The following is a 15,153-nucleotide window of genomic DNA, read 5'->3' as shown; positions in this document are numbered from 1 at the left end:
AAGGAAAATATAGTGTGTCTGCGTATTTTAAATACGATGTGCAACGAATAATTTGGGTAAAATATCAGAGAAACTTGCGACTTGCGACACAGGTAAGTGAGAAACGTAAGATCTTCGAGTGAACTTGCGCCATAGTACGGAATACGTTTTTGAGGTTTTTAACCGAATTGAGATTTTTAATAATATTTCGTTACATTTTACCACTTTTCGTGAAGTGGAATCTCTTCCGATTTTTCCAAAGTCGAATTCTATCGATGCAGAATAAAAAAAATAGCATGATCGTAACGTTTTTTCATATTTCAAATGTGAAGAACAACGAATAATTTGCGTAAAATAGCCAAGAAACTTGCGATTCTCCAGATTAATAGGTAAAAAACGTAAAATCTTCGAAAAAAATTTGTGCCACACTTGGGAAAATATTACCAAACCATTTAGCATACAGCATTACAAGAGGACAAGAGATATTTTAAACGGAATTGAGATTTTTAATTTATATTTCATTACGTTTTACGACTTTTTGTGTATAATATCGGAATATTAATGCCAAGCATTCTTTATTAAATATTGGTGAAATTTCGTCGTGTGACATCTACAATAATCCGCAATAACGGACATCTACAAAAAGAGAAACCATCCGATATGATCTGCGTCAATCCACTAGTATAAAACGTATAGAAAGAAAGAACGAGGGAAGTGAGAGAAAGAGAGAGAGAGAGAGAGAGAGAGAGAGAAAGAGAGAGGAGTGAGAGTGGGAGAGAGAATTTTGGTGACCAAGATGAATCATCGCGAGAAGGACAATGTAATGCGCTCTGGTAATTGATAATTTATAAGGTAACAAATCTTTTACTTAACATAAACCGAACACACTTTGTTTAATTCGAAATAATACATAATCGTTTTAGTTGTTGTTCCAGCGATGATAAATAGTCTTCATAACCAACATACAGGTAATGATTTCATTTACATTTTACGTAGTACAATCTTTCAATAATTGAATTCATGTCGATACTTTGACCGTTTCACTTGTATTAAGTATTTCTTATTGTAAGTCGAAAAACAGAATAAAAAGAGAGAATCTTACTAAAGATCTTATCATAGTATACATAAACTATTACATAAATTTTAAAAATATTATAGTGAGAATTTGTTTATTATCAAGAAAATACAAATTTCTTTAACATAAGAGTACATAATTTTTGTATACATTATAAATACACTTTAAACATTAATGAAAAAATATGAGATATTTCAATTTTAAATATTAAATTTTATATTAAATTTAAAAAATATGCATGCAAATGTCCTATAATTATTATTTCAGAATATAAGTTTATTTAAGGATAAATTCTCTAGGTTACATCAAAATGTGTTAACTTTGCGGTCTATCTTTACATAATATCGTTTAGTTTCATTTGTAATACTTCGTACATAAATGTCTCTCTTATTAGCTTAATGTTCTTGTTTATCATATCTTATGATGATATACAAAAAACTATTTCTTCAATTGTAGTTTTTCATTCATTGTTTCTTTTTTATCAAGGAGTGCGAAATATTTGTCATTTCGGGAACTTTCAGAGTTGCACAATGGACCATTGGGAATTTTCCATTTTTTTCCATTCTTGTCCATATTAATAAATGTATTGTAAAAGTCTTTAAATGAAACTGATAAACAATAGGTCCTGATTATAATTTTTGGGCAAAGATCATATTCTGTATTTTTCAAATAACTCTAGTTTACACCGCAGGAAAAATCAAAAGATGCACTTCCATCTGTAATTCGAACACGATGAAAAAAATAAGTTCAGAACAAGATATTTTGGATGAAATCAATACGATTGCTATTACTAAGTGAAGTTCCATTTAGTTACAAATAAATATTGCTTATTAAATGCAACTTAAGAAAAATTGTTATATTTGTCTTCATAGAAGCAATTCTTCAGTTTCAACCATATATATATAGTATATATTTGTATACATATACAATACCATATCCAGCACATATATCATTCAGTATACGATAGGCAATATGGATTGTTTTTTCCAAAAAATGTAAAATAATCTTAATTAGTATCTTTTTCGAATATTAATTTTACACATTTTGTCGGTTTCAAGCTAACGTTTGCTTTTATTCCAATTCTTTCGATTACTACTAGTCGATATATTTTAACGATAAATTTTTTTTGCGAAATAACAATTAATACTTTCATTTCCAGCAATGCGAATCTTTGATCTATAAAATAGAATCAGAATTAAATACATTCTGTTCTATAAATTTCTGAATGCAATTTCAATAATCTGTGAGAATGTGCAAATATCTGTGTAATTTCTTTTTCCTTGATTGAATGCTAAGAAATTTTATCAATTACCTTTGATGGTTTGAAATCCATCTGGATCGAATGTCAACAGTTCGGTCCAATATCTTTCGTTTCGCTCAACTTTTTGTAGATAAAAATATGATCGAACTGTATTTTCGTATGATTTCTTTTGTAGATTTTTTTTAGAGAGTGTATTTGAGAGAGAGAAAGAATATGCATATAATAACAAGTAAAAAAGTAAGCCACTATTTATTTTTATTTAGTTCTGCCAAGGCTCCGAATGTAATTGATACGACACACATAACCGATGGTCATGAGAAAACTGTATGATGTGAATTGTGATCTAATAATCGCATATAAATATCCCTCCTTTTGCCTCTTTCTCCTATTTCACATCGTACTTCCCCTTTCACTTTCTCATTCTCTGTATCAATTTCTCCATCTCCTCCCTCTATCATCTTATCATCCCCACTATCTTCCTTTTGCTCCCACTCTTTTCTATTCTTTCACTGAGCAATTAGATTTATATGATATTGCATACTTTTTTATAGGAATACTTCAGGTTTCTTCTTAACGATTTCTCTAATTGGTTGCTAAAAGTAAAGTATATAAACAAGACGAAATTTGTTTTTACAGACGAATTCTATTGTATCGGTCACAATGAACATGAAATAACTTTGTGAACCATATATTTCTTTAAAAAATGGTCTTGTTTGAGGCATTATAATGTAAATTTACCGAAAATCGCGTTGAATGTTGTTATATAAAGTTAAAGTATCAGTATGAACTGAATGGTCGTATTACAGTTTCCATGAATGATCATTTATATCGTTACATTTCGTTCATTCCCATATCCCAAATCTCATTAAAAGAAAATTAATACATTGCCCGACGACATGTCGTACGTAGAGAAAGAATTAATTGATACCAAAAATCGAACACGTACAAGAAAATCTATAAGAATGTATTACTAAAATGTTACTAATTTCTAAAAAACTAATTTATAAGAATTTAGAAATTAGCAGTAAGAATGATCATCAAAGTCTTTATCCATTGATTACCTATTATATAAAATTGTATGAGAACCTTTTGTACAGTTTCCTTTACAGTTCCTAAATTATACGGGAAATAATTTATATCTGGTGTAGATCTGTCATCACGTACTGAATTTATTATTTATAAAACCATAATAGATTTGTTGATGCACACGTACGTCTCCGCATTGTTCACGGTACTTTCTCTTAAGTATCATATATTACCATTGGAAATATTTAACTTTGGAACCCTATTGGATATTAACAAAATACATAGATAAAAAACACATGGCCACCTTTGTCTGGGCTTAGTCATTATTAGTACCTGAGTTTTTATAATATGTCAATTCGGCCAATAAGTAAATAGCGAAAATAGAGGCCTAGGTACGATAACCCAAGGATTATCTGGCTTCTTGGTTTGAAATATCCATTGGCATCCTCTAACCACACGATCATTAGAACAAAGGGAGCACACATGGAATGTTTAAACATTCCAATAAACTATCCCTGATCAATGAGTATTTATTCTTTCTCTTTTCATACTTCAACTCCGCCCTTTTCATTCCTTTTCCCAATCTCATTACAGTCTGCATGGATAGTTCAAAAGACGCCAAAAAAGCAGTCAAGTTATATCTTTCAATAATCTACAATATAATATCCATGATACATGCGGTTTCTACAATTTATGGCATACAATTTGTATAATATATAAAAATAAATACAAGGAATAAATGCAAGCAATGATAGAGATTAAAATGAGTATTACTTTACGTGCGACTTCCAAGCGCCCATGGTCTAGAAGTCCGTTGGCCCGTACTCTAAAAAAATGTACACGTGTATGACAGAAAGCAATAATGACCGAGTGTCGAGCGAATGAACAGATGAAAGTTTGTGTAGTCCATGGCGATATAAATAAAGAAAGAGCCGTTCATCGTTGATCTACTTGCGGCATTAAACGTGTAATTGAAAAATACTTTTTTAACTCCTACCGCATGCAAATATCTTCATATCTTGTACTAGGTATATTACGTATTGAAGTGTCAAGATATTGATAGTGGAGGCTTCGGCAATAAACCTAATGATATCGCTGATCTTTTCCATATATTATTTGGACTTATTGCATGATTGTTAATACATATTGATTATCCATTGAAGGACGTAAATTCTACTTATTGTTTACCACGACAAGTACTAGATCGTTTAGGACTGTATCAACACAAGTGGACATATGATTCCATACATATATACATTACACAATTTAAAAATAAGTTTAAATTATGAAACATTTAATTGTATTACATTTATGTAATTAATTGTTAGTTAATTTTATAATTTAATTGTATCACAATTAACTTTATTACATTTATATATTATAAATCATAATGGAATATGGAATATAATTTTTTATGTACAATATAATCTTTTCTCTTTCCCATAGAATAACAAATTTTATTCCAAGAAAAGAAAAATAAATTAGATTACTAACAATACGTTGCAAGAGATTACTCCATGAATGATCACGATTTTTGTCCGATTTTGATTATCAAAGACATATTCGAAAGATAAAGTTATTTTACATGAGGTTATCTTATCAAATTTTTGTAAAATGATATATCGTTTGAAGAAATCATGTGTAATAATAAATAATTTTTAAGAGTAGTTTTGTTATGCTTGTCTATATCTTTCATGCGCATGCACCACTTATTTGGCACTGATCGCATCCATAATTAATTGAATAGATTTAAGTATATCCTGTTTCTGCAGTTTAAAATAATATACTATTACCTTCTATTATTTGTGCGATCACTAAAATAGCTTTCTACAATTATCAAATAGTTTTACTTGATTGATAAAAAATTATTGTTATATTATCTTATTATCTATTCAAAAAATAAAACAAGGAAAATGAAACAAAACCTATTGTATCAAATCTTTTTGACGCCCAATAAAATAGGTATCTTAATATTGAATGATGGCAATACGAGAATCTACATTAACAACTTATTAAGGTATATTGGAATCTACTTTACCGAAGATCACTAAAAAGATTTTTCTGTACAGGTTGGTATTTAAATAGAAATCTACTTCGCTAACTGTTGATGAAGTAAGAATCTAATTAACCATCAATTAGTACCAAAGGGTTCTGTTTATGACCGTCGCCCAAAAGTAGGTTTTTTTGTTGATAACTGATACTTTATCACCAATCGATTATGAATAGCTGTTTCATAATTTCTATTATAAAAAATAAATCTACTTTAATGAGGATCGGTAAACATGAATCTTCTACAGAGATTCCTGATATAACGTATAACTATTATACAAAACGTCGGTGAAGGGCAGGCATTTAAATAGAGACATTTTTGTGGCCAGTGTTGATGGCCAATTTGCACAGAGGATATCCTCTACTTACCTAGGATGTCGATACGAGGCTCGGTATTTGTTGATTTTTCTCCGCGAAATATCACTCAACGCATATCCGTAAATTATTGGGAGAACACAATTTCTTGGAAGGATCCTGTGGAGGTCATAAAATAGATGCGGGATAATATTCATTTCGTGATTTTAATTTGTCATGATATACTTTACGTATTGAGATGAAAAGGTTGCGATATATGTGTTTCGTTTTTGTGTCTCGTTAATTCTGTTGAATCCCTCCGAGTGAGGCATGAAAACAAAGTGTTGCTATTGATACTCGATTATCTTACATTGTACACAGGTTAAATATCAATCACCAAAAGACTTCATGTTGGTCTCACTCGCTTGTTTCTAAAAAATTAAAGTAAGAAAGTACAGGGAAAGGGAAGTAATAAAGCGTATTGATTGTGGGAAGAGGGAAGTTGTCTCAGGATAGTTCGTATATATATATGTATCTGGAATACGAAGATATAATTTCCGAATTTGATGTTCTATTTTTCTGATAAATTGCAGAATTATCTTATGCTTCAGTTCGCTTATTAACGCAAATTGGATCAAATGAATGAAAGAGGCGTTGCATTCTGATTATTGAATGAATTTCAACGCGACGATAATATCGTATCATTGATTATATGAACTGCATAATAAGGAAGGTGCAATATGAATGAGAATATTGAAAAAGTTATATAGACATTGAATATGACTGAAATATGTGAGATAATGGAATATAAACGATTATCAGTACAACTTGAATAAAATATCAATAATTTATGTGATGCGACAAAGTATCAATCGTTACATTCTTTTTACGTTTAATATGGGAGAAGAAAACCCATAAAGGATGCATTTTCGAATTTTTGCTCATTTATATAAGAAATCTAATTATAATATATAAAAATATCTAAGAATTAATAGACTTGTCAATTAATTGTTAATTATATCAAATCATATTAAATAATGAGTTCTTAGTGAATGGTTTCACTCTTATACAGTTTGGGCGTATATATTATCCATTACTATGCACAAATTTTGTTATCATTAATATAAATATAAAATATGAAAAATATTCAATAGAAATTTAAAAATATATGAATATACTTATAAATAGCTATGTCCAATATTACTAATTACGATTCTAGTACTATAGTCTAGAACAATTTTTTTTATTATGACCGGTTTTAAACTGATAGCCGTCTGCGTGCAAATGAGCAATAACAATTAATAAGAAACTTAAGGTGATTTTCAAATCATTCGATGGACAGGCCCTCCAGAATGTTTTAATAACTGTTAAGTAAAAGTTCCGTATAGTTAGTAGGGGTAAAAGAATTAATAAAAGTATATGATTTGTTTTTTAAATTCTTTATTGAAACTCAAATTTTTTCATTCATTAATGTCATATTTGCTAGCAAAGTATTCTGAACAATAAAAGAAGCTATCGAATAAAGCAATCGGAAGAAGAAATCACTTATGTCGCGAACGGGAAAGAGTGACAAGGATGAGAGAATGGGTGATGATAGGAGAAGGAGATAGTGAAAGAAGGAAAGAGTGAGGGACAGATAGAGAGAAAGAGAGAGAGAGAGATAGAGAGAGAGAGAGAGAGAGAGAGAGAGAGAGAGAGAGAAACGAGATGTGCAGTGCAAGTGTGTGGATTCCATTTATTAGGCAGTCGACTGAAATTTTAGATGATTTGGATGTACTTATTACGAATGCAACATGTAACACTACTTGTTACTTTTGCTCGTTTCTTTTTACCGATTTTCTTTTATCTTAAATTTTCATCCAAGGAAAAAAGAAAATTTTTGAAAATTAATATGTTTTAATCTTATTCCCTATCGGTATTGTATTGTATCTTAATAAAATCAACTGTTTATTTTTCTAACAATTCTTTTTTTAACGATTAACAATTTTGGTTTAAAGCCAGTAAATAGTTTACTTCGCAATATATTACGAAACAACGTACTGTTTATGCCGCAATGCTGTCGTTATTGCATTTTTTAAAGTGGTAATAAAGTTGATTTTATATCGTTCATGCGAACAAGTTCTATGATTTCAGAGATCGATGACATCAGAGATCAACAAGTAAAGTCAGAATGATTTGATTAGTACAACCGAAGAATTTATAGTTTACTGAAGTATAATAAATACAATAAATATCTCACGAGAAGATATAAATTTATATATGTTTAACGTGTAAATAAAAATACATTTCCGTAATATACATATATATAATAGTTTCAAGTCCTTAAAATAATACGACATAACATTACACATATTATCATTATGGTAATTACTTTTTTTGTACTTTTGTACATAGTTGCTTACAACGAATATACGCGAGAAAAAAGACATCGTATATGAATACTGTTATTTCTCTACGTTATATAAAATATAATATTATGATGATGGAAATTGTTAATAATAATATTACTGTATTCATTTTCAAAATTCTTCTTATGATAAAAATAAAAAGATTCGAAACTCTTCGCTATTGTAGGTATATGGTATTAGTTTTACTCGTATGGAAGTTTGTGTATACAAATACAACGATGCTATAATGTAGATACAAAAAAAATATTACGTATAGGTGACATTTTTTATTAACTATTTAGTTCGTCTCGTTTTAGTTCGAATACAATTAAATTACGAAAAATAATCAAAGTCTAATATTTAGATTAGTCAAAAAGTAAGTTCGAAGATACAAGATACTCATCAAATTCAAAGCTCCTACTTAAAAGTAGATTGATTGATGAATGATCTCGAAAATAAGACAAAAAGATTTATATTTATTTAAAGAAATAGGTAAAATTAGCTGCATGGACGAATGTTAATTTTAAATAAAGACGCAATGTATACAATTTTCTCCCGAAACGTAACAGAATTAATTGCAAGAAAATATTACAGTGATTTATATAAAGTGATGTGAAAGTAACGAACCATAAATCATAAGTGACTTTTGGTAGTTATAAAATTTTAGTAATTTCCAACAAATTTATTACTACTTGACTGATGAGACCACATAGAGGGCACTTAATGGATGCATTAATGTATTCGTCTACTTTTGTCAATCTACATTAATCACTACCGAATCTATATCTTTCTATACATATTTTTATTATTTTTAATAACAGCATTTATTACATATACATACATATATATAATGTATGTGTGTGTGTGTGTGTGTGTGCTATAAATAATATATACCGAAAAACTTTCAATTCGACATCGCTTCAAACGATCAATTTTGAAATGAATTTATTGAAATCAAGAATTGGACACAATTTGAATCACGTAAATTGACGGAAGTTAAGAAGAACTAGATTACCAAAAATATATCTCTGCAAAGAAATCTTTGTCATTTGTTATTGTAAATATTTATATTTTATTATTCAAAGTAAAACGATAATCATGTTACTATTTATCCATAAAAAAGAAATCTCATATTCTATTTATTCACTACTTCTATGATAAAAATAATTTTATCATTTCCAATTAAAGAGATAGTTAAGAAGAAAACTGATGAATTAATGAAATGCTTCTGTAAGGAAGTACACAATCAACTCTGAACATATACTAATACATATCTGTCGACTGATGAATAGCATTTACTAATTATTATTAATAGATAGAGAAAGAGAGAGTGAGAGATGGAATAAGAGAAAAAAGTAATATGTAAGTATATATAATTACCATATATGGCACACTATATATTGTATTTACTTCGATACAAATCATTAAAATAAAATATTTTTAATAACAGATAACGATCATATATAAGGACACAAAGAAGAAAAAATGGTAAAAAAGGAAAGATATGAATCACCCTATGTAACCTAGAACATATACAGAGTGTCCAAACAAAAAGTGTCAACCATGAAATCTAATGATTTTTTCAAAAAACATCAGATCTAGTCAATGTTGTCTTCGAGGGGGATAGGTCCTTATCATAAATCCATTTTTCTTTAGGTTAACTTCCTAAGGGGATGACAACTACCTCAAAAATCTTAATTGGCAAAAGGGGCTGAGAGGCATACTATTTGAAACGTCTTTTCATTCTCTTTACAATGCTATCATATTCTCCATTTTAAATTGATAGTTACTAAAAAATGCGATTTTAGGATTCAGGTTGATAACAACTTTTATTTTATTATATGTTAAACAGGTTCAAAAATAACTAATAAACTTATTTCTTATTTTGTTCCTAACGACTGAAAGAATCATATACGTTAAATGAATTGAACCTTCAGCTGACTCTTTAATTCATTTCTTCCTCAAATGTACGATAATACAATCCGGCAATCGTCTATTCGCTTACTTCTTTTAATTCGACTTTCCGTATATTTTGCCGAAATAAATAATCGGCATATCCTTTGAATAGGTTTAAGCTACACTAAGGCTTATCGATAAGAAAAATGTTTTCAAGTAATAATACCAATCTTAAAAAAAAAAAAAAAATAATAATAATAATAATTGTCGAATTCACTGATAAAAATTTTCTTGGCGTTTAATGACATAGACATTAAAACGATGGCTTATCACGTATTCAATTGATCGAGCTTTTGTTCATAACATGATAAATAATTAGTTAATAAAAAACCTGACACTAGTATAGCAATAAATTTAATCATTTATTCGTTCCAATTGTTCAACTTATCGTCAAATAAAAATCTCAAATAAGTCAATGCTTTGGTTAACGCTTCCTAATATCGTTATTATAGATATCAATCTCTCAAATCTTCGATAATGCTTTAGCATATGGATTTTTTGTTCTTTTCCATAAAAAACTTGGAAAGTGTTAATACAGAAACTTTAACTGATGGATCCCTATAATGATTACATTGTTTTTCAGATATCCACAAATTTGCACTGTTCGACGATACATTTACTTACCAAAGCGTCTACTGCTAAATTGGTTCATTGAATAGATAAATATATGTGAGAGAATAAATTGCCACAGCAAGATTGATACAAAAACGTGGTCCACATCTTATTCTTCTTTCATCAACGATCGTTCTATCACCATGAAACAAACCAATTTCCACATTCAATTAGTAGAAAATATATTCCGTATTATCGATGAAACAAAATTCCATGACAATTGACAAATATGAGCTTTCTTACCATTAGTTTCCACACAACCTTCAGTGACAATTTTTCTTAAGCATCATTTGTAATAAATTGCTTTCTCTCTGCAACTATGTTCTTCAATGTCCCTTCAGATGATTCCGATGATCTCTTGAATAGTTCTCTCTCTTTTCTCAATCTTTGCATGCATAATGAATCTTTCGATAGAGAAACCATCGATTAAGTGACGAATACATATCGATATTCCTGAATCTTAAGATATTTTTCTTTTCTAATTTCATACGAATAACAACCACGTTCTTGTTCACTGAAAATCCAGTAATCATAGAGATTTGAACGGTGTTGAGGCATGATCTTATAGTGGCAATATTCTCGTTGAGGACCTAGTAATTACCAGCGAGAACATAAGTCAGAATCGAGATGAAAACACAGACTCTTGGTACATACCAATTGAAAGCCAGTCCAATCTATTCCACAATGATTCCATCTGTTGCATTCCATATATTCCATCTGAATATTCCTCTGTTGCGTTCATTTCCTTAATAATAATCCAATGCATAATGATACATTTCTGGATCGACTTCATCATCTTTTGTTTTTAAACAAAGTAACAGTGAGTATCAATGGTTGGCCAATTCTGAAACTTTGTACATTACAGTCATACATTGACATAGTTTGAAAATAAAGAAAAAGTACACTTTTGATTGAAATATTTCACTTAATAATAATAATGAAGTCATTATCATCTCATACCTTCTTAATAGGAATAAAAGAAATATACCAATGTTGGAATATTACCAATTAACAGGATACTTCTTAATTAGTACTATTAATAAAACCAATTAATTAGAACGATAATATAATGGAAAGGTTCCGTAACTTCAGTACCAGCTTCTTCAAGTTGTTATACTTTACTTTAAAAATAATTTGATCCGTTTTATTTCTTGATTTCTTCTTTAAATCAAAAGCTTTCGATTAAACTCATATTTAGAGGTTAGTTCTTAGTTTCTACAAACGAATATCATTTAATAAACTTCCAACATGCTAATTTTGATTTTAAGGCCGAAAACCTACTGAAAGGTTCATTAAATAAATGACTTAAATAATGCATAATATGATATATAAGAAGCAATGAGTACTTTAATTAAAACCTTTGAAAGAATACGTCGTTCGACAAATATAAAAAGAAATAACCTTAAAAACTTATCTCATCTTTCGTAGAAAGTGTGCGTGAATACGGCGACAGGTATGGACAAAATATCAACTACAAGTGAAAGTGGCGATAGATGTCCACGCCATGCGTCTATCCAATAATTCTATAAGCTTGCATTGGTCATAATAAATCAATGGATTTCGTTTGGGTGGTGTAGGTAATGTCAATAGACCGTGACCTCACATTTTTCAGTTTCTCTGAATGTAGATCTCTGAATTTAGATCTTTTTTAAATCGTCGTCGTGTAGGACTCTCAATGATCCGAATTAGATACGACGTTAATACGCATTTGTTTTAGAATTGCATAAAGAATAATAAATATAATGGATACATATAATAACTAGTATGTAAATATACGATAAAAAATAAGATTTTGTATATTTTGCCAAAAATAATTAATGAAAACATATATTATATCATTTTAATATATATTAAAACATGAATTCATTTCCATACTAGCGTTTCCATATGAGTGTTTTTTTCACATCTATTTCCCTTTCACGACCATTCCACTCCATACTACTTCGACTATTACTTCTACTGCTATTATTACTGATTATATAATAATAATAAAAGCATATGTAAATATTACATACATTATGCTTATTTTATATTATAATAGTAAAAGCACTGGTTACATATTGCTATTTGAAAGTCTCGGGTTGAACGTTCTTAGCACGTTGTGTTTCTAAAATATAGGCCGAATTACGAATCGGAAGATAACAAATTTTATGGGAATAAACAATTTCAGACAGAGGACACGTAATAAATATAAGTATGTTCTTTTACTTTTCTTTCTTCTTATCATTCTTCCCATTATTATATTGTTATATTATGTATTATTATTATCGTTATAGTAGTATTAATAGTAATGATACAAAGTAGATTACTCCTACAGGAGTAATAGCGCTAATAGCATAAAAATAGCGCTGAGAGATAAACCCGTAGATAATGTGGAAATGCCTTCGTACTTTGATCTTTAATCTATCACTAATTATTATTATTGGAAAATCAATTGACAAATGTATATATTTTATATGCATTGGTCATCAAGCTAAATATTAATGCTGTTGCGCCTTATTCAACATAGATCACAGGCTACTCACAGCAACTATCAGTGGTGGAAATAAATATAAGATATTGGTTAGTAACATCCTATTAAAGTATCAAATAAAATAAACTTAAAGAATGAATTAGTCGATTATTTTCTTATATATCAATACAACAAAAAAAGTAAAAGAAACAACGGAATAATTTATCCTCAGAGAATCTACGATTTTAGAATTACTAATCTAGATGTTTGTTAACGTGCTACATATTGCTTATAAAGTCTCTAAGATTCTAGTTTATAAGATTTAAAAGAAATTAAACAATTTTTTAAAATTTAACAATATCTTAAAAATTTAGAACCATTAACATGAACGATTGGACACGTGTTTCCTTATTTTTGCCGTAATATTTTGCCGTGCGACGATGTACACACATAGCGTGAATAAGAGTAAGTTATTAAAGGCTTTATAATAACACGCACCTGGTCTTACATGGGAACATTGCATGCTCACAGTATCTTTAATTATAACAAAAATAACATCAAAGCATTATATATGTATGCCATAAACTAAGTGATTAAACAGATTTACTAATTTATATTGCTGAACTATTGTGAATGGTGACCAGAACGATCGCGTATCATGATAAATATTTCTTAATTTATTGAACCGATCAAACATTATGAAGACAGCTACATTCCCTTTGGGCAATTTAATCTTTTTTGGCACTGTAATAAATTTCGGTATAAGGGTTGCTGTATCTTTCTAGATAGTTTTCTATTTTTTGTACAATGCCTATAATATTATTTTATTACAATGCCTATAATAATGACTTTGTTCATATCACAGACTTACGAATTAGTCGCCACAGTCTAAATCATTGTAATTAATATATGTACTGATTTGACTACTTCTTTTCATATTTATATTAATTTTTTATCGGACTTTCGAAAGTTCTTGGCATTATTTCATAGAACTAACAATAACTAGGTGCTTGAAAATTTTTTTTAGCCTTATATCAAGGTAAGAACGCGGCTTAAGCCGGGATTCTTCTTCTTTCTTTTTTTCGAAATATAATACTGGAAAATTACTTATCGGAAAATACTAGAAAGTCTATTCCAAATGGGAAAGAAATCAAAATGTCGAGCAAGAATAATAGCGTGCAATGTGAATTTACAATTCGATACTATAACGTAAAATCATAACACAATCCTGCTGGATTCTATTTCATTCCTAGTCCAATTCGATCGATTCTTATACTGTCTAAATGGTATTATTTATATCATTTTGTCCATTCAAATAGTAACAGTAATCATATTAACCTGTTAACATGATAAATTATGAATAAAAACGTAAATTTTACTACAGTAAATTTACGGTTTTTTATGTCAATATTTTTGTTGACTGAACATTAGAAAATTAAACATAAACATTTTTAAGACTTGCTATTAGAAAAGAAAATATTGGATCATCGGTGTTTTGAACACTGCCATATTGTTATGCCATTAAGTCGGTAAAAATTTTAATTGAATTACGCTATAAATAATTTTTTTCGGCACTGTTAATAAATATTATTAGAGAAAACATTTTACATACCCTCTGCAAGTTTTATTGCTTTATTGAAGTTAAACTTATAAAGAAACGTATTTCTTCGTTGTTTCCTTTATCGTTACTTACTATTACAAAAAAAAAAAACATTTTCTGTAAATGTTTAAGAATTTTTTATTTCGAACAAACGTATAGAATCTCTTTACTAGTTTTCTTAATTACGTTGGAAAGTGCTAAAGAGTAAGTAGCGAAATAAAGAGATAGAATTATGGATATTTGGTTCGTCTTGCACATAAATATTTACACGTCTCTTCTATAAGATACAATAAATGAACAAACTTCTAAACAAATGGTTGGAAATTTTATGGGCTTATTCTATACATTAATATATTCTATATTTGATATGTGTGATATTAATGAGTTTAAAAAATTGAATAGTAACCCCCACCCTCGAGTTTTAATTACAGCATTAAATGTAAGAAAAGTATAGAGAAAAAA

The 15,153-nt window shown here is 28.9% G+C and overlaps 1 long non-coding RNA gene across 4 annotated transcripts; it reads right to left on the bottom strand.

The window, feature by feature from the left end:
- Positions 1 to 4,122: 4,122 nt before the first annotated feature.
- Positions 4,123 to 12,382, bottom strand: LOC124431759. Of its 4 annotated transcripts, none has more exons than XR_006944094.1 (5): positions 11,294 to 12,382; positions 10,883 to 11,229; positions 10,652 to 10,774; positions 5,760 to 6,115; positions 4,123 to 4,167 (listed from the first exon to the last, which is right to left on the bottom strand). It is a non-coding gene; the product is annotated as an uncharacterized LOC124431759 (long non-coding RNA). The 4 variants fall into 4 exon arrangements; XR_006944093.1 differs by lacking the exons at positions 4,123 to 4,167; positions 5,760 to 6,115 and adding an exon at positions 7,108 to 10,585 and having other exon boundaries at positions 11,294 to 11,483; positions 11,600 to 12,366; XR_006944092.1 differs by lacking the exons at positions 4,123 to 4,167; positions 5,760 to 6,115 and adding an exon at positions 7,108 to 10,585 and having other exon boundaries at positions 11,294 to 11,489; positions 11,600 to 12,365.
- Between the last annotated feature and the right edge of the window lie 2,771 nt (positions 12,383 to 15,153).

This window comes from Vespa crabro, chromosome 22, assembly GCF_910589235.1.
Source record: "Vespa crabro chromosome 22, iyVesCrab1.2, whole genome shotgun sequence".
NCBI lineage: Eukaryota > Metazoa > Arthropoda > Insecta > Hymenoptera > Vespidae > Vespa > Vespa crabro.
Note: the sequence above shows the minus strand (reverse complement) of the source record. Positions and strands in the feature narration are given on the sequence as shown.